This window comes from Pseudophryne corroboree, chromosome 6 (assembly GCF_028390025.1).
Source record: "Pseudophryne corroboree isolate aPseCor3 chromosome 6, aPseCor3.hap2, whole genome shotgun sequence".
NCBI classification, from domain to species: domain Eukaryota; kingdom Metazoa; phylum Chordata; class Amphibia; order Anura; family Myobatrachidae; genus Pseudophryne; species Pseudophryne corroboree.
Window position 1 is genome coordinate 289,780,252 of NC_086449.1, and position 23,812 is coordinate 289,804,063.

The window sequence follows — 23,812 nt, forward strand, 5'->3', positions numbered from 1 at the left end:
CAGAGTGCGTGCTACACAAGTTTTCATAGCGAAAGCTGCGGGACTTTACTCTGTGCATGGCCAGAAAAGTGGGCGCATGCAGCTCTCTTACTTTGACCTTCTTGTACCTGGCTGATAGGACAGGGAGGGCGATCTGAGGAAGGCCGAGTACTGTAAGGGTGTGATTGAACTTTGGAAAATGTGCACTGACCATGGCACAAACGAATACGCCTCTAGAAAAGAAAGTTTTGTTTGTGGCTGGCCAGTGCCAAGTTATAGGTATTAACGCAAGCGATCCTTTTGCGATTAACGTGGAATATTCCGACGACATTGATTTATTGATTAGTAGGTGTATTTTATGCTTTTATGTGCTTGTGTATGCAAATAAAAAATTGCGTGAGCAAGATGATTTGTTGTTACCGCCTTATTGGAGAGGTTTTACTGGTTTTATAGGTTAGAACAGGGTTTTAATTAGTAAATTAACCAAGCTTACCTCTTAGCAGCATGATGCCATTTTCTACTTGGCCAGAGAGCGGATCGTGGCTTCACAAACACTTTTGTATTTCCTCAGAGGTACAGCAGGGTTCCCGCTACGTATCTGTAAAGAGGAAAGGTAACTATATAGGTAAATGAAATCGCAATTGAAACACAATAAGCGTAAATGTGAAATAGAATTAGCCAAAAATGTTCTTACTGTGGTTTGGGGTTTCAGAATAGAAATTAGATTTGCAGCTTACAAGAGTCTGTAAGTCAGCTGTAGTCTTCCATTTTTCTGGCCGTACAAATGTTCTACCCGATCCGAGATGATCGCCTGGAAACATATAGTGCTGAGATTGATTAAAGAACTTGTTAGTAGTAAAAATTGCAATCTCAATGATGAAGATCCTGGACGGTCTTTTTCATGATGATTGCAAAGTCTCTACATTTAAAGGACTAGAATAGCTTTAAACAAGAAGGAGATGCAATCTCCGGCCTTGCTGTTGGACACTTACTCCTTGCAGCAGTTCAAAACTTAGGCCTTCATTTCAATAAAATCTGGGCCCTGCTGCGAGCTGTTATTATACATTTTCATCCCGAAATATGGATTCAAACCTGTTTCTTTATCATAGGGTGAGATGAATCCAGTTGCAAAACTAAACTTTAATAAATAGTGGGTATAGATTACCTTACAGTAGCTTGACTTTTTCAGCACTCCAGCACAACGTTGGCTTTCTATTCACTTTGCTGTGTACCTTGTGGTTTGTGACAGAAACTGCTTTTGTTCTTGCACAGCATCCCAAAGGCTCATCTGGTTGTTGTTGTTGTAGTCTGCAGGCGATTTGGAGCAGACGCAGAGTGCGTGCTACACTAGTTTTCATAGCGTAAGCTGCGGGACTTCACTCTGTGCATGGCCAGAAAAGTGGGCGCATGCATCTCTCTTACTTTGACTTTCTTGTACCTGGCTGATAGGACGGGGAGGGCGTTCTGAGGCAGGCCGAGTACTGTAAGGGTGTGATTGAACTTTGGAAAATGTGCACTGACCAGAGCATAAACGAATACACCTCTAAAAAGAAAGTATTGTTTGTGGCTGGCCAACGCCGAGTTTTAGGTAATAACGCAAGCGATCCTTTTGCGATTAACAAGGAATATTCCACCGATGTTTATTTATTGATTAGTGGGTGTATTTTATGCTTTTATGTGCTTGTGTATGCAAATAAAAAAATTGCGTGAGCAAGATGATTTGTTGTTACCGCTATATTGGAGAGGTTTTACTGGTTTTATGGGTTATAACAAGGTTTTGATTAGTAAATAAACCAAATATACCTCTTAGCAGCATGCCGCCATTTTCTTCTAGGCCAGAGTGGGAATCGCGGCTTCACAGGAACGTTTGTCTTCCCTCAGAGGTACAGCAGGGTTCCCGCTACATATATGTGAAGAGAAAAATTACTATATAGGTAAATGAATCCACAATGGAAACACAATGGGCCAGATGTACTAAGCTTGAAAAGTGATAAATATCACTGTGATAAAGCACCAGCCAATCGGCTCCTAACTGTCATTTTTCAAACACAGCCTATGACATGGCAGATGAGCCGATTGGCTGGTGCTTTATCACAGTGATATTTATCACTTTTCAGGCTTAGTACATCTCCCCCAATAAGAGTAAATGTGAAATAGAATTAGCCAAAAATTGACTTACCGTGGTTTGGGGTTTCAGAATAGAAATCAGATTTGCAGTTTACAAGAGTCTGTAAGTCAGCTGCAGTCTTCCATTTTCCTGGCCGTACAAATGTTCCACCCGATCCGAGATGATCGCCTAGTAACATATAGTGCTTATATTAATTAAAGATTTTGTTAGTAGTAAAAATGTCAATCTCATTGATGAAGATCCTGGACAGTCTTTGTCATGATGATTGCAAAGTCTCTACATTTAAAGGACTGGAATAGCTTTAAACAAAAAGGAGATGCAATCTCCGGCCTTGCTGTTGGACACTTACCCCCTGCAGAAGTTCAAAACTTAGGCCTTCATTTCCATAAAATCTGGGCCCTGCTGCGAGCTGTTATTATTAGAGATGAGCGGGTTCGGTTCCTCTGAATCCGAACCCGCCCGAACTTCAGGTTTTTTACACGGGTCCGAGCAGGCTCGGATCTTCCCGCCTTGCTCGGCTAACCCGAGCGCGCCCGAACGTCATCATCACGCTGTCGGATTCTCGCGAGGCTCGGATTCTATCGCGAGACTCGGATTCTATATAAGGAGCCGCGCGTCACCGCCATTTTCACACGTGCATTGAGAGTCATAGGGAGAGGACGTGGCTGGCGTCCTCTCCGTTTAGAGAAGAGAGAGACACAGTATTTTGGGGAGCATTATTAGGAGGAGTACTACTATACTGTATACTACTATACTACTTGCTGAAGTGATATTTATAGATTAGATAATAGATAGTGTGACTGTAAGTGTATTATCTGACTTGTGGGGGAGACACTGACAGTGGGGAGCAGTTAGAGTCTGAGAGCAGGACTCAGGAGTACATATAACGTACAGTGCACACTTTTGCTGCCAGAGTCAGTGCCACACTGCCATTGTTGTGACCACACTGACCACCAGTATAATAATATATTTTGTGATTGTCTGCTTAGGCCTCGGAGTACTAGTTGCAAGTTGCAACGTGACCTGAAGTGACCACCAGTTTAATAATCAATCACCACCAGTTTAATATATATATATATATATATATATATATAATTGTATATAATATATATATATATATAATATTGTATACCACCTACCCGTGGTTTTTTTTTTTTTCATTCTTCTTTATACATACTACTATAGTAGCTTACTGTAGCAGTCTGCGGTGCTGTGCTGACCTGACAGTGTCCAGCAGGTCCGTCATCAGTCATTACATAATAAATATATATAGTACCTGTCCGGCTGCAGTACTAGTGATATTATATTGATTTCATCTCATTATCAATAATTTATCATCCAGTCTAGACTCTATATTAGCAGCAGACACAGTACGTTAGTCCACGGCTGTAGCTACCTCTGTGTCGGCACTCGGCAGTCCATCCATAATTGTATACCACCTACCCGTGGTTTTTTTCTTTTCTTTCTTCTTTGTACATACTACTATAGAGTATAGTAGCTTACTGTAGCAGTCTGCGGTGCTGCTGAGCTGACAGTGTCCAGCAGGTCCGTCATCAGTCATCATTACCTAATAAATATATTATCTACCTGTCCGGCTGCAGTACTAGTGATATTATATATACATACATATATATATTGATTTCATCTCATTATCAATCATCCAGTCTATATTAGCAGCAGACACAGTACGTTAGTCCACGGCTGTAGCTACCTCTGTGTCGGCACTCGGGAGTCCATCCATAATTGTATACCACCTACCCGTGTTTTTTTTTTTTTCTTTCTTCTTTGTACATACTACTATAGTATAGTAGCTTACTGTTGCAGTCTGCGGTGCTGCTGAGCTGACAGTGTCCAGCAGGTCCGTCATCAGTCATCATTACCTAATAAATATATTATCTACCTGTCCGGCTGCAGTACTAGTGATATTATATATACATACATATATATATATATATTGATTTCATCTCATTATCAATCATCGGGGTAAATTTACTAAGATTCGTAATTTCCGAAAAAAGGTCAAAGTTCAATCACGAATGACATCGACAGTGTAAAACTGCAACTTTTTGAATTGATTACGATGGATTTACTAAGCTGTCGTATTCGGGTTTTTCTTTTCTTCCGATGTCGATGTCATTCGTGGTTTTTTACCTATTTTTACGGCAGTGATTAGCAAAACACTGCCGACTTTTTTTACAATCAATCTCGGCCGGATCTGTGTGATCCGTGCTGGGTTTTTTTTTTTTTTTTTAATTAAACACTGTAAAATAATAAAAAAAAATGCGTGGGGTCCCCCCTCCTAAGCATAACCAGCCTCGGGCTCTTTGAGCAGATCCTGGTTGCAAAAATATGGGGAAAAAAATGACAGGGGTTCCCCCATATTTAAGCAACCAGCATCGGGCTCTGCGCCTGGTCCTGGTCCCAAAAATACGGGGGACAAAAAGAGTAGGGGTCCCCCGTATTTTTAAAACCAGCACCGGGCTCCACTAGCTGGACAGATAATGCCACAGCCGGGGGTCACTTTTATATAGTGCCCTGCGGCCGTGGCATCAAAAATCCAACTAGTCACCCCTGGCCGGGGTACCCTGGGGGAGTGGGGACCCCTTCAATCAAGGGGTCCCCCCCCCCAGCCACCCAAGGGCCAGGGGTGAAGCCCAAGGCTGTCCCCCCCATCCAATGGGCTGCGGATGGGGAGGCTGATAGCCTTTGTTGTAAAAGAAAAGATATTGTTTTTAGTAGCAGTACTACAAGGCCCAGCAAGCCTCCCCCGCATGCTGGTACTTGGAGAACCACAAGTACCAGCATGCGACGGAAAAACGGGCCCGCTGGTACCTGTAGTACTACTACTAAAAAAATACCCAAAAAAAGACAAGACACACACACCGTGAAAGTAAAGATTTATTACATACATCCACACAAACATACATACATACTTACCTTATGTTCACACGCAGGTCGGTCCTCTTCTCCAGTAGAATCCAAGGGGTACCTGTTGAAGAAATTATACTCACGAGATCCAGGGGTCCAGGCTCCTCGGGAAATCCAGGGGTAATCCACGTACTTGCATAAAATAAGAAAACGGAAAGCCGAGCCACGAACTGAAAGGGGCCCCATGTTTTCACATGGGACTCCTTTCCACGAATGCCAGAAACCCACTCTGACTGATGTCTAAGTGGGTTTCTTCAGCCAATCAGGGAGTGCCACGTTGTAGCACTCTCCTGATCGGCTGTGTGCTCTTGTCCTCACTGACAGGCAGCACACGGCAGTGTTACAATGTAGCGCCTATGCGCTACATTGTAACCAATGATGGGAACTTTCTGCCCTGCGGTTGACCTAAAGTGACGTCACCGCTGAGCTGAAAGTTCCCATCATTGGTTACAATGTAGCGCATAGGCGCTACATTGTAACACTGCCGTGTGCTGCCTGTCAGTGAGGACAGGAGCACACAGCTGATCAGGAGAGTGCTACAACGTGGCGCTCCCTGATTGGCTGCAGAAACCCACTTAGACAGAAGTCAAAGTGGGTTTCTGGCATTCGTGGAAAGGTGACCCATGTGCAAACATGGGTCCCCTTTCAGTTCGTGGTCGGGACACCGTTTTTTTTTTTTTTTTTCAAGTACGTGGATTAACCCTGGATTTGCCGAGGAGCCTGGACCCCTGGATCTCGTGAGTATAATTTCTTCAACAGGTACCCCTTGGGTTCTACTGGAGAAGAGGACCGACCTGCGTGGGAACTTAAGGTAAGTATGTATGTATGTGTGTATGTATGTAATAAAATTATACTTTCACGGTGTGTGTGTCTTGTCTTTTTTTGGGTATTTTTTTAGTAGTAGTACTACAGGTACCAGCGGGCCCGTTTTTCCGTCGCATGCTGGTACTTGTGGTTCTCCAAGTACCAGCATGCGGGGGAGGCTTGCTGGGCCTTGTAGTACTGCTACTAAAAACAATATCTTTTCTTTTACAACAAAGGCTATCAGCCTCCCCATCCGCAGCCCATTGGATGGGGGGGGACAGCCTCGGGCTTCACCCCTGGCCCTTGGGTGGCTGGGGGGGGGGACCCCTTGATTGAAGGGGTCCCCACTCCCCCAGGGTACCCCGGCCAGGGGTGACTAGTTGGATTTTTGATGCCACGGCCGCAGGGCACTATATAAAAGTGACCCCCGGCTGTGGCATTATCTGTCCAGCTAGTGGAGCCCGGTGCTGGTTTTAAAAATACGGGGGACCCCTACTCTTTTTGTCCCCCGTATTTTTGGGACCAGGACCAGGCGCAGAGCCCGATGCTGGTTGCTTAAATATGGGGGAACCCCTGTCATTTTTTTTCACATATTTCTGCAACCAGGATCGGCTCAAAGAGCCCGAGGCTGGTTATGCTTAGGAGGGGGGACCCCACGCAATTTTTTTTGTAAAAATAAGCACTTTCCCACCCCTTCCAACTGAGATACATGCACGGATCTCATGGATCCCTGCATGCCTATCAAATCACGGAAAAAAAAAGCAGGTCTGTTTTTTTTTAGCACTTTTTTACGAGTTGTAATTTTTCACGGCAGTGTTTTGTGTTTTTTTGCTTTGCACTTCTTAGTAAATGACCGAGATTCATACTTAAACAGCCGCGTTTTGACCGATGGTGTATTCATTCGTAATTTTTTACCTGAACTTGCAAAAAATTACGAATGCCCTCATCACTGCCGTGATTAGTGCTTAGTAAATTACCGAGATGACACTTTGATGAAAAAACGGCATCTCGGTCAAAATCGGGAGCTTAGTAAATTTCCCCCATCCAGTCTATATTAGCAGCAGACACAGTACGTTAGTCCACGGCTGTAGCTACCTCTGTGTCGGCACTCGGCAGTCCATCCATAATTGTATACCACCTACCCGTGGTTTTTTTTTCTTTCTTCTTTGTACATACTACTATAGTATAGTAGCTTACTGTAGCAGTCTGCGCTGCTGCTGAGCTGACAGTGTCCAGCAGGTCCGTCATCAGTCATCATTACCTAATAAATATATTATCTACCTGTCCGGCTGCAGTACTAGTGATATTATATATACATACATATATATATATTGATTTCATCTCATTATCATCCAGTCTATATTAGCAGCAGACACAGTACGGTAGTCCACGGCTGTAGCTACCTCTGTGTCGGCACTCGGCAGTCCATCCATAATTGTATACCCCCTACCCGTGGTTTTTTTTTTTCTTTCTTCTTTGTACATACTACTATAGTATAGTAGCTTACTGTAGCAGTCTGCGGTGCTGCTGAGCTGACAGTGTCCAGCAGGTCCGTCATCAGTCATCATTACCTAATAAATATATTATCTACCTGTCCGGCTGCAGTACTAGTGATATTATATATACATACATATATATATTGATTTCATCTCATTATCAATCATCCAGTCTATATTAGCAGCAGACACAGTACGTTAGTCCACGGCTGTAGCTACCTCTGTGTCGGCACTCGGCAGTCCATCCATAAGTATACTAGTATCCATCCATCTCCATTGTTTACCTGAGGTGCCTTTTAGTTGTGCCTATTAAAATATGGAGAACAAAAATGTTGAGGTTCCAAAATTAGGGAAAGATCAAGATCCACTTCCACCTCGTGCTGAAGCTGCTGCCACTAGTCATGGCGAGACGATGAAATGCCAGCAACGTCGTCTGCCAAGGCCGATGCCCAATGTCATAGTACAGAGCATGTCAAATCCAAAACACCAAATATCAGTAAAAAAAGGACTCCAAAACCTAAAATAAAATTGTCGGAGGAGAAGCGTAAACTTGCCAATATGCCATTTACCACACGGAGTGGCAAGGAACGGCTGAGGCCCTGGCCTATGTTCATGGCTAGTGGTTCAGCTTCACATGAGGATGGAAGCACTCAGCCTCTCGCTAGAAAACTGAAAAGACTCAAGCTGGCAAAAGCACCGCAAAGAACTGTGCGTTCTTCGAAATCCCAAATCCACAAGGAGAGTCCAATTGTGTCGGTTGCGATGCCTGACCTTCCCAACACGGGACGTGAAGAGCATGCGCCTTCCACCATTTGCACGCCCCCTGCAAGTGCTGGAAGGAGCACCCGCAGTCCAGTTCCTGATAGTCAGATTGAAGATGCCAGTGTTGAAGTACACCAGGATGAGGAGGATATGGGTGTTGCTGGCGCTGGGGAGGAAATTGACCAGGAGGATTCTGATGGTGAGGTGGTTTGTTTAAGTCAGGCACCCGGGGAGACACCTGTTGTCCGTGGGAGGAATAGGGCCATTGACATGCCTGGTCAAAATACAAAAAAAATCAGCTCTTCGGTGTGGAAGTATTTCACCAGAAATGCGGACAACATTTGTCAAGCCGTGTGTTGCCTTTGTCAAGCTGTAATAAGTAGGGGTAAGGACGTTAACCACCTCGGAACATCCTCCCTTATACGTCACCTGCAGCGCATTCATAATAAGTCAGTGACAAGTTCAAAAACTTTGGGTGACAGCGGAAGCAGTCCACTGACCAGTAAATCCCTTCCTCTTGTAACCAAGCTCACGCAAACCACCCCACCAACTCCCTCAGTGTCAATTTCCTCCTTACCCAGGAATGCCAATAGTCCTGCAGGCCATGTCACTGGCAATTCTGACGAGTCCTCTCCTGCCTGGGATTCCTCCGATGCATCCTTGAGTGTAATGCCTACTGCTGCTGGCGCTGCTGTTATTGCTGCTGGGAGTTGATCGTCATCCCAGAGGGGAAGTCGTAAGCCCACTTGTACTACTTCCAGTAAGCAATTGACTGTCCAACAGTCCTTTGCGAGGAAGATGAAATATCACAGCAGTCATCCTGCTGCAAAGCGGATAACTGAGGCCTTGACAACTATGTTGGTGTTAGACGTGCGTCCGGTACCCGCCGTTAGTTGACAGGGAACTAGACAATTTATTGAGGCAGTGTGCCCCCATTACCAAATACCATCTAGGTTCCACTTCTCTAGGCAGGCGATACCGAGAATGTACACGGACATCAGAAAAAGACTCACCAGTGTCCTAAAAAATGCAGTTGTACCCAATGTCCACTTAACCACGGACATGTGGACAAGTGGAGCAGGGCAGGGTCAGGACTATATGACTGTGACAGCCCACTGGGTAGATGTATGGACTCCCGCCGCAAGAACAGCAGCGGCGGCACCAGTAGCAGCATCTCGCAAACGCCAACTCTTTCCTAGGCAGGCTACGCTTTGTATCACCGCTTTCCAGAATACGCACACAGCTGAAAACCTCTTACGGCAACTGAGGAAGATCATCGCGGAATGGCTTACCCCAATTGGACTCTCCTGTGGATTTGTGGCATCGGACAACGCCAGCAATATTGTGTGTGCATTAAATATGGGCAAATTCCAGCACGTCCCATGTTTTGCACATACCTTGAATTTGGTGGTGCAGAATTTTTTAAAAACGACAGGGTCGTGCAAGAGATGCTGTCGGTGGCCAGAAGAATTGCGGGACACTTTCGGCGTACAGGCACCACGTACAGAAGACTGGAGCACCACCAAAAACTACTGAACCTGCCCTGCCATCATCTGAAGCAAGAAGTGGTAACGAGGTGGAATTCAACCCTCTATATGCTTCAGAGGTTGGAGGAGCAGCAAAAGGCCATTCAAGCCTATACAATTGAGCACGATATAGGAGGTGGAATGCACCTGTCTCAAGCGCAGTGGAGAATGATTTCAACGTTGTGCAAGGTTCTGATGCCCTTTGAACTTGCCACACGTGAAGTCAGTTCAGACACTGCCAGCCTGAGTCAGGTCATTCCCCTCATCAGGCTTTTGCAGAAGAAGCTGGAGACATTGAAGGAGGAGCTAACACGGAGCGATTCCGCTAGGCATGTGGGACTTGTGGATGGAGCCCTTAATTCGCTTAACAAGGATTCACGGGTGGTCAATCTGTTGAAATCAGAGCACTACATTTTGGCCACCGTGCTCGATCCTAGATATAAAGCCTACCTTGGATCTCTCTTTCCGGCAGACACAAGTCTGCTGGGGTTCAAAGACCTGCTGGTGACAAAATTGTCAAGTCAAGCGGAACGCGACCTGTCAACATCTCCTCCTTCACATTCTCTCGCAACTGGGGGTGCGAGGAAAAGGCTCAGAATTCCGAGCCCACCCGCTGGCGGTGATGCAGGGCAGTCTGGAGCGACTGCTGATGCTGACATCTGGTCCGGACTGAAGGACCTGACAACGATTACGGACATGTCGTCTACTGTCACTGCATATGATTCTCTCACCATTGAAAGAATGGTGGAGGATTATATGAGTGACCGCATCCAAGTAGGCACGTCACACAGTCCGTACTTATACTGGCAGGAAAAAGAGGCAATTTGGAGGCCCTTGCACAAACTGGCTTTATTCTACCTAAGTTGCCCTCCCACAAGTGTGTACTCCGAAAGAGTGTTTAGTGCCGCCGCTCACCTTGTCAGCAATCGGCGTACGAGGTTACATCCAGAAAATGTGGAGAAGATGATGTTCATTAAAATTAATTATAGTCAATTCCTCCGTGGAGACATTGACCAGCAGCAATTGCCTCCACAAAGTACACAGGGAGCTGAGATGGTGGATTCCAGTGGGGACGAATTGATAATCTGTGAGGAGGGGGATGTACACGGTGATATATCGGAGGATGATGATGAGGTGGACATCTTGCCTCTGTAGAGCCAGTTTGTGCAAGGAGAGATTAATTGCTTCTTTTTTGGTGGGGGTCCAAACCAACCCGTCATTTCAGTCACAGTCGTGTGGCAGACCCTGTCACTGAAATGATGGGTTGGTTAAAGTGTGCATGTCCTGTTTATACAACATAAGGGTGGGTGGGAGGGCCCAAGGACAATTCCATCTTGCACCTCTTTTTTCTTTCATTTTTCTTTGCGTCATGTGCTGTTTGTGGAATGTTTTTTGGAAGGGCCATCCTGCGTGATACTGCAGTGCCACTCCTAGATGGGCCCGGTGTTTGTGTCGGCCACTAGGGTCGCTTATCTTACTCACACAGCTACCTCATTGCGCCTCTTTTTTTCTTTGCGTCATGTGCTGTTTGGGGAGGGTTTTTTGGAAGGGCCATCCTGCGTGACACTGCAGTGCCACTCCTAGATGGGCACGGTGTTTGTGTCGGCCACTAGGGTCGCTTATCTTACTCACACAGCTACCTCATTGCGCCTCTTTTTTTCTTTGCGTCATGTGCTGTTTGGGGAGGGTTTTTTGGAAGGGCCATCCTGCGTGACACTGCAGTGACACTCCTAGATGGGCACGGTGTTTGTGTCGGCCACTAGGGTCGCTTATCTTACTCACACAGCTACCTCATTGCGCCTCTTTTTTTCTTTGCGTCATGTGCTGTTTGGGGAGGGTTTTTTGGAAGGGCCATCCTGCGTGACACTGCAGTGCCACTCCTAGATGGGCCCGGTGTTTGTGTCGGCCACTAGGGTCGCTTATCTTACTCACACAGCTACCTCATTGCGCCTCTTTTTTTCTTTGCGTCATGTGCTGTTTGGGGAGTGTTTTTTGGAAGGGCCATCCTGCGTGACACTGCAGTGCCACTCCTAGATGGGCCCGGTGTTTGTGTCGGCCACTAGGGTCGCTTATCTTACTCACACAGCTACCTCATTGCGCCTCTTTTTTTCTTTGCGTCATGTGCTGTTTGGGGAGGGTTTTTTGGAAGGGCCATCCTGCGTGACACTGCAGTGCCACTCCTAGATGGGCCCGGTGTTTGTGTCGGCCACTAGGGTCGCTTATCTTACTCACACAGCTACCTCATTGCGCCTCTTTTTTTCTTTGCGTCATGTGCTGTTTGGGGAGGGTTTTTTGGAAGGGCCATCCTGCGTGACACTGCAGTGCCACTCCTAGATGGGCACGGTGTTTGTGTCGGCCTCTAGGGTCGCTTATCTTACTCACACAGCCACCTCATTGCGCCTCTTTTTTTCTTTGCGTCATGTGCTGTTTGGGGAGTGTTTTTTGGAAGGGCCATCCTGCGTGACACTGCAGTGCCACTCCTAGATGGGCACGGTGTTTGTGTCGGCCACTAGGGTCGCTTAGCTCAGTCATCCAGCGACCTAGGTGCAAATTTTAGGACTAAAAATAATATTGTGAGGTGTGAGGTATTCAGAATAGACTGAAAATTAGTGGAAATTATGGTTTTTGAGGTTAATAATACTTTGGGATCAAAATGACCCCCAAATTCTATGATTTAAGCTGTTTTTTTGTGTTTTTAAAAAAAAACACCCGAATCCAAAACACACCCGAATCCGACAAAAAAAATTCGGTGAGGTTTTGCCAAAACGCGGTCGAACCCAAAACACGGCCGCGGAACCGAACCCAAAACCAAAACACAAAACCCGAAAAATTTCAAGTGCACATCTCTAGTTATTATACATTTGCATCCCGAAATATGTATTCAAACCTGTTTCTTTATCATAGGGTGAGATGAATCCAGTTGCAAAACTATACTTTAATAAATAGTGGGTATAGATTACCTTACAGTAGCTTGACTTTTTCAGTACTCCAGTACAATGTTGGCTTTTCTATTCACTTTGCTGTGTACCTTGTGGTTTGGGACAGAAACTGCTTCTGTTCTTGCACAGCATCCCAAAGGCTCATCTGGTTGTTGTTGTTGTTGTTGTTGTTGTTGTAGTCTGCAGGTGATTTGGAGGAGATGCAGAGTGCGTGCTACACTACTTTTTATAGCGTAAGCTGCGGAACTTCACTCTGTGCATGGCCAGAAAAGTGGGCGCATGCATCTCTCTTACTTTGACCTTCTTGTACCTGGCTGATAGGACGGGGAGGGCGTTCTGAGGCAGGCCGAGTACTGTAAGGGAGTGATTGAACTTTTGAAAATGTGCACTGACCAGACCTCAAATGAATACACCTCTAGGAAAAATCGCATTGTTTGTGGCTGGCCAGGGCCGAGTTATAGGTAATAACGCAAGCGATCCTTTTGCGATTAACGAGGAATATTCCGCCGACATTGTTTTTTTTATTAGTGGGTGTATTTTATGCTTTTATGTGCTTGTGTATTCAAATAAAAAATTGCGTGAGCAAGATGATTTGTTGTTACCGTTGTATTGGAGAGGTTTTAATGGTTTTATCGTAGTATCAGAATACATTTGCAGCACATATATAGTTACCCCCTGCAGTGCCAGATTAAGGTCCATATGGGCCTGGAGCTGAAATTTAGGAAGGGCCTATTGTATGCCTCGGCAGGAGGTGTGAAGCGCTGCAGTGGTGTGACTAGTGATGTGGTGGTGTGATCAGTGTGGTGTGGGTGTGGTCTAAATAGGGGGTGTGGCCTATGCCATGTGAGTAACACAGTCACCACTTACTGACAGACACTACTTACTGACACACACGCACACACAACACAAAGCTTACTGACACAATCACCACTTACTGACAGACACTACTTACTAACACGCACAACACAAAACTTACCGACACAGACACCACTTACTGATAGATATTACTGACTGACACACACGCACAACACAGATAAACTTACTGACTCAGACATTACTTACTGACACACACACAACACAATACTTATACCGCTCTCACATCACAATGCCGGGTCCCACCTGGGAATTGGAAATGGGTCCATTCCTGGGTGGGACCCGGCATTGGACCCTACACACCGCCAACTCGACCCGGCAATTTGCTGGGTCGGGTTGCCATCCATGGGCGGAGATGGAGTCGGCATCAGGGGCGGGTGCGGAGGTGGCGCTGGGAGATGAGATCATCTCCGCGCCGCCACTCCCTATGCAGTGAACGGGTCCCGGGTTGCTTTATTCCCGGGTCGAATTACCGGGTCAGGCAACCCGGAATTTGCCCATGACCCCTTTCACAACGCACATCGAAACTTGTCGACCCGGCAATATACCCGGTCTATACCAGGTTATTTTTGCGGTGTGAAAGGGGTATTACTGACACAGACACCCACCACTTACTGACAGACACTACTTACTGACACACACAGTACAATCCTACTGACAGACACTACTTACTGACACACACAGTACAAAACCTACTGATAGACACTACTTACTGACACACGCACACACACACACAACACAAAACTAACTGACATAGACACCACTTACTGTCAGACACACACACAATGCAAAACATACTGACAAAAATACTACTTACTGACACACAAACACAACACAAAACTTACTGACACAGACACCATGCAAAATGTACTGACACAAACACTACTTACTGACAGACACTTCTTACTGACACCAGTGCTGCACACAGAATTTTTTTCTCAGTGGTACTGTGCCTGCGCACCGTGGGCGTGGTCACATGCCATTAAGGGATGTGACCATGTGACACTAGGTGGAGTGGTTATATATTATGTGAATCCATGACACAGACACCGCCTGTCCCTGCGGACTACAGAGACAAGGACAGCAGGATGTGACACTGGTTATAGAATAAAAATTATTATATATAAGATGTGTACCCAGCACTCATCCTGTTATAATGTGAATATTTGCTCCAGTTCCCTCCTTTGGTTTTTCAAGCTGTGGACAGAGTACAATGAGGCTGCACTCCCGAGTCTTGCTGGTGCAGTAAGATTTATTAAGTAAGATTCTGGATCAATAAATCTTACTGCACCAGCAAAACTCATGAGTGTCGCCTCATTGTACTTGTGAGGAGGGGTCCCGACCATTAGAGTTACTCACCGGGGTGTAGTAAGAGTTGCCGGCGGCCGGGTCCCCGGCGGCCAGCATACCGGCGCCGGGATCCTGACCGCCGGCTTCCCGACAGCAGGGCGAGCGCAAATTAGCCCCTTGAGGGCTCGCTGCGCTCGCCATGCTGCGGGCATGGTGGCGTGCGTAAGCGCCACGCTATCCTCCCTCCAGGGGGGTCGTGGACCCCCAAGAGGGAGAAAAGGTGTCGGTATGCCGGTTGTCGGGATTCCGGCGCCGGTATACTGTGCGCCGGGATCCCAACAACTGGTATACTGAATACCACCCACACTCCGCTGGCCCGGCACCCCACCGTCACTTTTTCTCTGCCAGTCTGCCAGGTGCGGGAGGGTGATGACATCACTTTCATGCTCGCAGCAGTCCTTTTCCTGGAAAAGGAAGAAGGTGCTGGCGGCGCCTCCGAGCAAGATCTAAGAGCTTGGTGGTGGTGTTTTACAGTGTGGCGGGGGTATGCCGTACTGGCGGACACATTCTTAATGGTACGCTGTATCGGAGTGTACCGCCACACTTGCAGGACTGACTGACACACACACACAATGCAAAACATACTGACACACGGCACAACACAAAACTTACACAGACACCACTTACTAACAGACACTACTTACTGACACACACACACACACACACACACACACACACACACAATGCAAAACTTACTGACACAGACACAATACAAAACTTACTGACACTACTTACTGACACATACACAATGCAAAACCTACTGACACTACTTACTGACAGACACTACTTACTCAGTGACACACACACACACCCCTCAAAACTTACTGACATAGACACCACTTACATAGGAGACCTCAGGGTCTGGTGTGGGCTGCTACTCACATGGTTTTGCATGCCCTCTCAGCTCTGACATCCAGGGACCCAGCTCTCCTAGAAGACAGCAGCCTCCTGTCAAGACCCTTCCCCTCTTTCATGAGGCATGTTATTGTTGGGAAGCTGCAGCAGGAAAGGTAAGCTGCAGCAAAAGCATTTATGTTTTGATGGACAAGGGAGCGGGGCTTCGGACGGACACGAGGGCGGAGCCTCGGAGCTATCTCCGAGGCTCCGCCCCCATGCCCGTCCGAAGCCCCGCCCCCTCGCCCATCAAAACATAAATGCTTTTGCTGCAGCTTACCTTTCCTGCTGCAGCTTCCCAACAATAACATGCCTCATGAAAGAGGGGAAGGGTCTTGACAGGAGGCTGCTGTCTCGGAGCTATTTCCGAGGCTCCGCCCCCGTGCCCATCCGAAGCCCCGCCCCCTTGCAACACGAAGAGGTCAGGGCACAGGTTACCCAGTTTGGGGTGGGGGTGAATGTGCAGCCGGAGGTGAGGGATCTGCTGTATGTGCTGACAGGAAATGTTTTTTTTTCCTGTCAGCACTGGCTACTACCTGCACTGCAGGGAGGTCTGTGGGCCTATTTTCAATGGGGGGCTTGGAGCTGCAGCTCCATCCGCCCCATTGTTAATCCGGCCATGACCCCCTGTATCCCTCATGGCTCCAGAGGCACCCCCTTTCATGGTAGGAAAAGTGGGCGCATGCAGTTCTCTTACTTTGACCTCCTTGTATTGGAATTTTAGGACGGGGATGACGTTCTAAGGCATTCCGAGTACTGCACGGGCATGATTGCACTTATGAAAATATGCACTGACCATGGCATATACAAATATATAAAGGGTCTGAACAAAGTTCAGGAGGGAAACATTCTTCAAAGGAAAAGAAGTATTAGAACTCGAGGGCATACATTGAGACTGGAGGGGGGGAGGTTCAGGGGAAATTTAAGGAAAAATTACTTCACAGAAAGGGTAGTGGATAAGTGGAATAGCCTCCCATCAGAGGTGGTAGAGGCTAAGACTGTAGAGCAATTTAAACATGCTTGGGATAGGCATATGAATATCCTTACAAAGAATCAAGGTTAAAAAAGGGTTGAGATTGCCTAAAGGAGAAAATAAAAAAGGGGCAGACTAGATGGGCCAAGTGGTTCTTATCTGCCGTCAAATTCTATGTTTCTATGTTTCTATGTTTCTAAATATGTTACCAGGAAATATATAATATATGTTGTTGGTCAGAGACAAGTGCAAATGCAAGAGAGTTATAATTACGGTCGTTAGCACTAGTGATCTTTTTGTGACCAACAGCTATTGTTCTGCCTGCGCTGATTCATTGATCAATAAAAAATATAACTGTTCAAGCACTAAATATTGATGGGTTTAGTTCTTATTTTTTGTCCATTTTTCACAATAATACAAATAAACAAAAATATATCGAACATAGGGTAGTATTTTAAAAAAATTGCAATATGCAATTTATAAGTTTAAATAAATGTATGCATAATGTTAATATTTTACCAAAGAGAGATGATGAAAGCTGGATGAAGATAGGACGACCAGAATCCAAAAGTTTTGGTACTTTTACTAGCTTGTGAAGAAAAATATGGCCTATTAGATTGTAATAGCCAGTAGTATACATGGACACAGACAGGTGTCAGTTGATGCTGACAAAGGGTTGGGGTGTATTCTGCACTTAAAAGGGACGGTCAGGTACCCTAATGCTATCCTGACTCAGCTGATCTATGGCTGTGGGAGCAGGATGCTGCTGAATATGTAATTCAGCCATGTAGGCTCAAGGTAGAGGGACTAAAGGTATGGGAGTTTTTGTAAGTATAGTTGAAGCAAGTTAATGCTTAGCAAGTTAGCTAGGGTAATTAGGTTTGATTATGCTGATGAAAGGTTTTTGCTTTTATTGAGGTTTGTGAGTGGGAGAATAAGGACTTATATATATATATATATATATATATATATATATATATATATATATACACAGGTTGAGTATGCCATATCCAAATATTCCGAAATATGGAATATTTCGAAATACAGACTTTTTTGAGTGAGAGTGAGATAGTGAAACCCTTGTTTTTTGATGGCTCAATGTACACAAACTTTGTTTAATACACAAAGTTATTAAAAATATTGTATTAAATGACCTGCAGGCTGTGTGTATAAGGTGTATATGAAACATAAATGAATTGTGTGAATGTACACACACTTTGTTTAATGCACAAAGTTATAAAAAAATATTGGCTAAAATGACCTTCAGGCTGTGTGTATAAGGTGTATATGTAACATAAATACATTCTGTGCTTAGATTTAGGTCCCATCACCATGATATCTCATTATGGTATGCAATTATTCCAAAATACGGAAAAATCCAATATCCAAAATACCTCTGGTCCCAAGCATTTTGGATAAGGGAGACTCAACCTGTATATATATATATATATATATATATATATATATATATATATATATAAAATCTGATTGTGTTTAGGGTTAATAATGGGTATGGATGAGGTAATGGAGTTAATTACATTGAATGTTGGTGCTATGATGAGTCTAGAGGAGTAAGTTATTTTTAAATAATGGTCAATATTGATGAGGGAATGATAATGCGTGGAGTTCGTGGGCCATTCATTTGCAGCACTCTGCAGCAGGGGTGGGGCTGTGATGACACGGTACTCTCTAAATTTCATAATTGAGCCCCCTGACCACCCACATTGATGGGGAAGTAGGTGAATCCAGGGGGCTGTTCTACTCATCTTGGGGAGTCTGGGAGAGCACCCCAAAATTTGGTAGTCTCCCAAACATACCAGGTGGGCAGGCTGTAATTGCTGATTGATTTCATTTAATGATTACTTTATGCAAACATAAGACGTAGCTATGTATCTTTGCTGAGGTATTTGTATTTTAGTTTTTATTAATCCCTTTAATGACAAAATAATAGCACATTTACCTAACCGCAATATACTTATTATCAGAATCGAATCAGAATCAGCTTTATTGGCCAGGTGTACTCACGTACACTAGAAATTCTTTGTGGTACAATGCATCGCCAAGCATCAACATGAAGGAGGAATACATAGCATAAGAAGGGGGAAAAACGTAGCATACATTACAAACATTACACGTATGAGTTCATACTGCACATTGCAACTGTACAATAGACTCGACATATTAGACATATTATACATGTAAGACTAAAAACGAAGGCTGCTTGGCAGAGCAGCACCGAGGCAGCCATCCGCAGCACCAACTAGAACTCAAACAATGCACATAATACAGAAGATTTAAGTCAAAAGATAAACCACACAGAAAAAAAAACCCTTGAGCACACAGAAAGAATACTGCATGATTGGTGTAGGCATTTTGGGTAATACCCTCCAAGGGTTGTATATTCCACCCTCACAAGGTAGTGGTACCAGGTGCGGCAGCCATCTTAGGCGCACTTCGTAGGATTATCCAGGGTGGAATAGTCCACCCCTAGAAGAGAACACAAAATGGGGAGATTGTAAAGTCTTTAAGTTCAGTTATAGTGGTAAATTTACTAAGCTCAGTGTTTGTCTGAATTTGCAAATCACAGAGTTTTATCAGAGACAAAACACTTGAGTATTGGCTCAAATCGAAGTTCAAAATGTGTCTCAGACAAACATGGGTGAGACACGATTCTAAGTAAATTTACCCTTTAAGCATCTGTGTAAGACACAGAGGGGCAGATTTACTAAGCTCGGTGAAGTGATAAAGTGGAAGGTGATAAAGGACCAGCCAATCAGCTCCTAACTGCCATGTTACAGGGTGGGTATCAAAAATGACAGTTAGGAGCTGACTGGCTGGTGCTTTATCACCTTCTACTTTATCACTTCACCGAGCTTAATAAATCTGCCCCAGAATACCAGCAGCAGAGTTTAGAAAGAACTGAAAAGTACAATCTCAGATATACTAAATGCAAAATGTTGTACCTTTGTAACATGAAGCGGGAGCTGACTGTCATCTCTCCAGTAGGTTTTCCTATAATTCGGTATTCCCTCTGAAAAATTGCTCTTCTGGGGAATTGCTACTGTATTTGGCGTCCACTGTAAAAAAAATAAATAAATAAAAATTTCTAATTAAAAAAAACCCTTTGGTCTCTTATTCTTCCCAGGAGAGTGTGACCGACAGTCTGCGTCCGACAGTTACCAGCATCTCAGTTGGCAGTTATGGCAGAGGGGGCGGAGCTAAGTATTCATATGTCATGTCACTGCAGTTGCCATGGTAATAATTGTAAACATACTATAAATTATGAATAATTGGTAGAAGTTACCCCCCCCCCCCGCCACTCCCAACACCCCAAAGCAAAAAAATGAACAGCTCTGTGGGAAATGTAATAGAGTGTGTATTTATAAAACTGCAAGGTTTTTTGGAGGCATTTTGTTAACAGAGATTTACTAAGGGACATAAAATCTCATAGGGGTCTATGTACTAAGCCTTGGACAGAGATAAAGTGGATGGTTAGAAAGTGCAAGTCAATCAGCTCCTAATGCCATATTACGGGCTGTGTTTGAAAAATGACATTTAGGAGCTGGTTGATTGGTACTTTATCTCCATCCAGTTTATTTCTCCCTAAGACTTGGTACATAGAACCCAAAGTCTTACACTGCTTTCTAAACTATTTAAATGTCAGGTATACCATCTGTGCAATGTAAGAATATGCAGTTTTGAAAAGTCCAATTTTTTTTAGACATAGTAATGTCAGGCGTGACAGCTAATCCTCGTTGCTTGTACTACCTTGTGAAAATACTTTTTTGCCTCTCTCTAACGGCCTATACTACGCAGCAGTTCAAAATTTAGACCTTCAGCTCCATAAAATCTGGGCCCTGCTGCCAGGGCCGGATTAAGGGCCACATGGGCCTGGAGCTGAAAATTTTAAAAGGCCTATTCTGAGAAGGGGAGGAGCTGTGACTAGTGCTGTGTGGGTATGGCCAGAGCCATAGGTGTCTACACCCTATACACTATGAGCCCTAATGTCTCCCTAAATACATAAACATAGAAAATATGCATAATTTTGTGTGAGAAAAACAAAAACAAACCCTATTTTAATACTTATGATTGTTTGGCCAGCTGTGTGCCTGGTCATCATCATGTTGCCGGCATGATGGGCCTATTTTTATGTGGAGGCCTGGAGCTGGAGCTCCATCCACCCCATTGTTAATCTGGCCCTGCCTTCTGCGAGCTGTTATTATACATTTGCATCCTGAAATATGGATTCAAACCTGTTTCTTTATCTAGTAAAAGATAAATCCAAGAGCAAAATTATGCATGAATAAATAGTGAGGTATAGATATACTTACAGTAGCTTGACGTTTTTCAGTACTCCAGTACAACGTTGGCTTTTCTATTCACTCCGCTGTGTACCTTGCGGTTTGGGACAGAAACGTTTGTCTTCCCTCAGAAGTATAGCAGGGTTCCTGCTACGTGTCTGTGAAGAAGAAAGATAAATATACACGTAAATGAATCCGCAATGGAAACACAATAAGAATAAATGTAAAACAGAATTAGCCAAAAATTTACTTACCGTGGTTTGGGGTTTCAGAATAGAAATTAGATTTGCAGCTTACAAGAGTCTGTAAGTTAGCTGCAGTCTTCCATTTTTTTGGCTGTACAAATGTTCCACCCGATCCGAGATGATCGCCTGGTAACATATAGGTGGTCATTCCAAGTTGATTGCTCTCTAGCAGTTTTTAGCAGTCGTGCAAACGCTAAGCCGCCTCCCTCTGGGAGTGTATTTTAGCTTAGCAGAAGTGTGAACAAAAGGATCGCAGAGCGACTACAAAAAAAATTTGTGCAGTTTCAGAGTAGCTCTAGACCTACTCCTAGCTTGCGATCACTTCAGACTGTTCAGTTCCAGATTTGATGTCACAAACACGCCCTGCGTTCTCCCAACCACGACTGCGTTTTTCTTGGCACGCCTGCGTTTTTTCAAACACTCCCTGAAAACGGACAGTTGACACCCAGAAACGCCCACTTCATGTCAATCACTCTGCGGCCAGTAGTGCGACTGAAAAGCTCCGCTAGACCTTGTATAAAACTACATCGGCCGTTGTGAAAATACGTTGCGCGTGCACATTGCGCCGCATACGCATGCACAGAAGTGCCTTTTTTTGCTTCATCGCTGCGCAGCGAACATTTTCAGCTAGCGATGAACTCAGAATGACCACCATAGTGCTGAGATTGATTAAAGATTTTGTTAGTAGTAAAAATTGCAATCTCAATGATGAAGATCCTGGACAGTCTTTGTCATGATGATTGCAAAGTCTCTACATTTAAAGGACTAAAATAGCTTTAAACAAGAAGGAGATGCAATCTCCGGCCTTGCTGTTGGATACTTACCCCCTGCAGCAGTTCAAAACTTAGGCCTTGATCTCCATAAAATCTGGGCCCTGCTGCGAGCTGTTATTATACATTTGCATCCCGAAATATGGATTCAAACTAGAGATGTGCGGCTGGCACGTTTCGTGCTTTGTGTTTTGGTTTTGGTTCTAATTCTGCTTTCGTGCTTTGGTTTTGGCTTGGTTTTGCCAAAACCACCCTTTCGTGTTTTGGTTTTGGATCTGGATGATTTTTGAAAAAAACATAAAAACAGCTAAAAGAACAGAATTTGGCGGTAATTTTGCTCCTACGGTATTATTAACCTCAATAACATTCATTTTCACTCATTTCCAGTCTATTCTGAACACCCCACACCTCACAATATTGTTTTTAGGCCTAAAAGTTGCACCGAGGTGGCTGCATGACCAAGCTAAGTGACACAAGTGTGCGGCACAAACACCTGGCCCATCTAGGAGTGTCACTGCATTGTCAGACAGGATTACCACTTTTCAAAAACTAGGTCCCAAACAGCACCTCATGCAAAGATGTAAAAAAGGTGCAATGAGGTAGATATATGACTAAGCCAAGCAACGCAAACAATTCCCACTGGAATTACACATCCAAATCACTGGGATTATATATCCAAATCACTGGACTTAAATGGCAAAATCACTGGAATTATACATCCAAATCACTGGAATTATATGTCCAAATCACTGTAATTATACGGCAAAATCACTGGAATTATACGTCCAAATCACTGGAATTACACGTCAAAATCACTGGAATTATACGTCAAAATCACTGGAATTATACGGCCAAATCACTGGAATTAAATGGCAAAATCACTGGAATTATACGTCCAAATCACTGGAATTATACGACCAAATCACTGGAATTAAATGGCAGTACCACTGGTCATATACGGAAGTGTCAGACAGGATGGCACTCTAAAAAAATAGTCCACAAACAGCACATGTTGCAAAGAAGAAAAAAAGGTGCACCGAGGTTGCTGTATGACTAAGCTAAGCGTCACAACCACCTGGCCCATTTAATAGTGTCACGCAGTGGCTGAATGTCGACAGTGGACCGCAATTGTTCGGTCCACTGACAGCATCTCCAGCACGCCCCTGTCATTTTTAAAAAATTCTGCAATTGCTGGTCTTATATGGCAGTACCCCAGGACTAATACAGCAGTACCCCTGGACTCATACGGCAATGTCATACAGGATGGCCCTTTTCAAAAACTAGACCCCAAACAGCACCTCATGCAAAGATGTCGAAGAGGTGCAATGAGGTAGCTGTATGACTAAGCCAAGCGACAATTACCACTAGAATTATACAGGTTGAGTATCCCATATCCAAATATTCAGAAATACGGAATATTCCGAAATACGGACTTTTTTGAGTGAGAGTGAGATAGTGAAATCTTTGTTTTCTGTGGCTCAATGTACTCAAACTTTGTTTAATACACAAAGTTATTAAAAATATTGTATTAAATGACCTTCAGGCTGTGTGTATAAGGTGTATATGAAACATAAATGAATTGTGTGAATGTACACACACTTTGTTTAATGCACAAAGTTATAAAAAATATTGGCTAAAATGACCTTCAGGCTGTGTGTATAAGGTGTATATGAAACATAAATGCATTCTGTGCTTAGAATTGGGTCCCATCGCCATGATATATCATTATGGTATGCAATTATTCCAAAATACAGAAAAATCCGATATCCAAAATACCTCTGGTCCCAAGCGTTTTGGATAAGGGATACTTAACCTGTACATCCAAATCACTGGAATTATACGTC

General features: G+C 44.4%; 1 long non-coding RNA gene across 1 annotated transcript; it reads right to left on the reverse strand.

The window, feature by feature from the left end:
* Nucleotides 1–683: 683 nt before the first annotated feature.
* On the reverse strand, nucleotides 684–19,833 carry LOC134935202 (uncharacterized). The gene is made up of 3 exons (XR_010179981.1): nucleotides 19,616–19,833; nucleotides 2,159–2,275; nucleotides 684–1,879 (listed from the first exon to the last, which is right to left on the reverse strand). It is a non-coding gene; the product is annotated as an uncharacterized LOC134935202 (long non-coding RNA).
* Nucleotides 19,834–23,812: the final 3,979 nt, after the last annotated feature.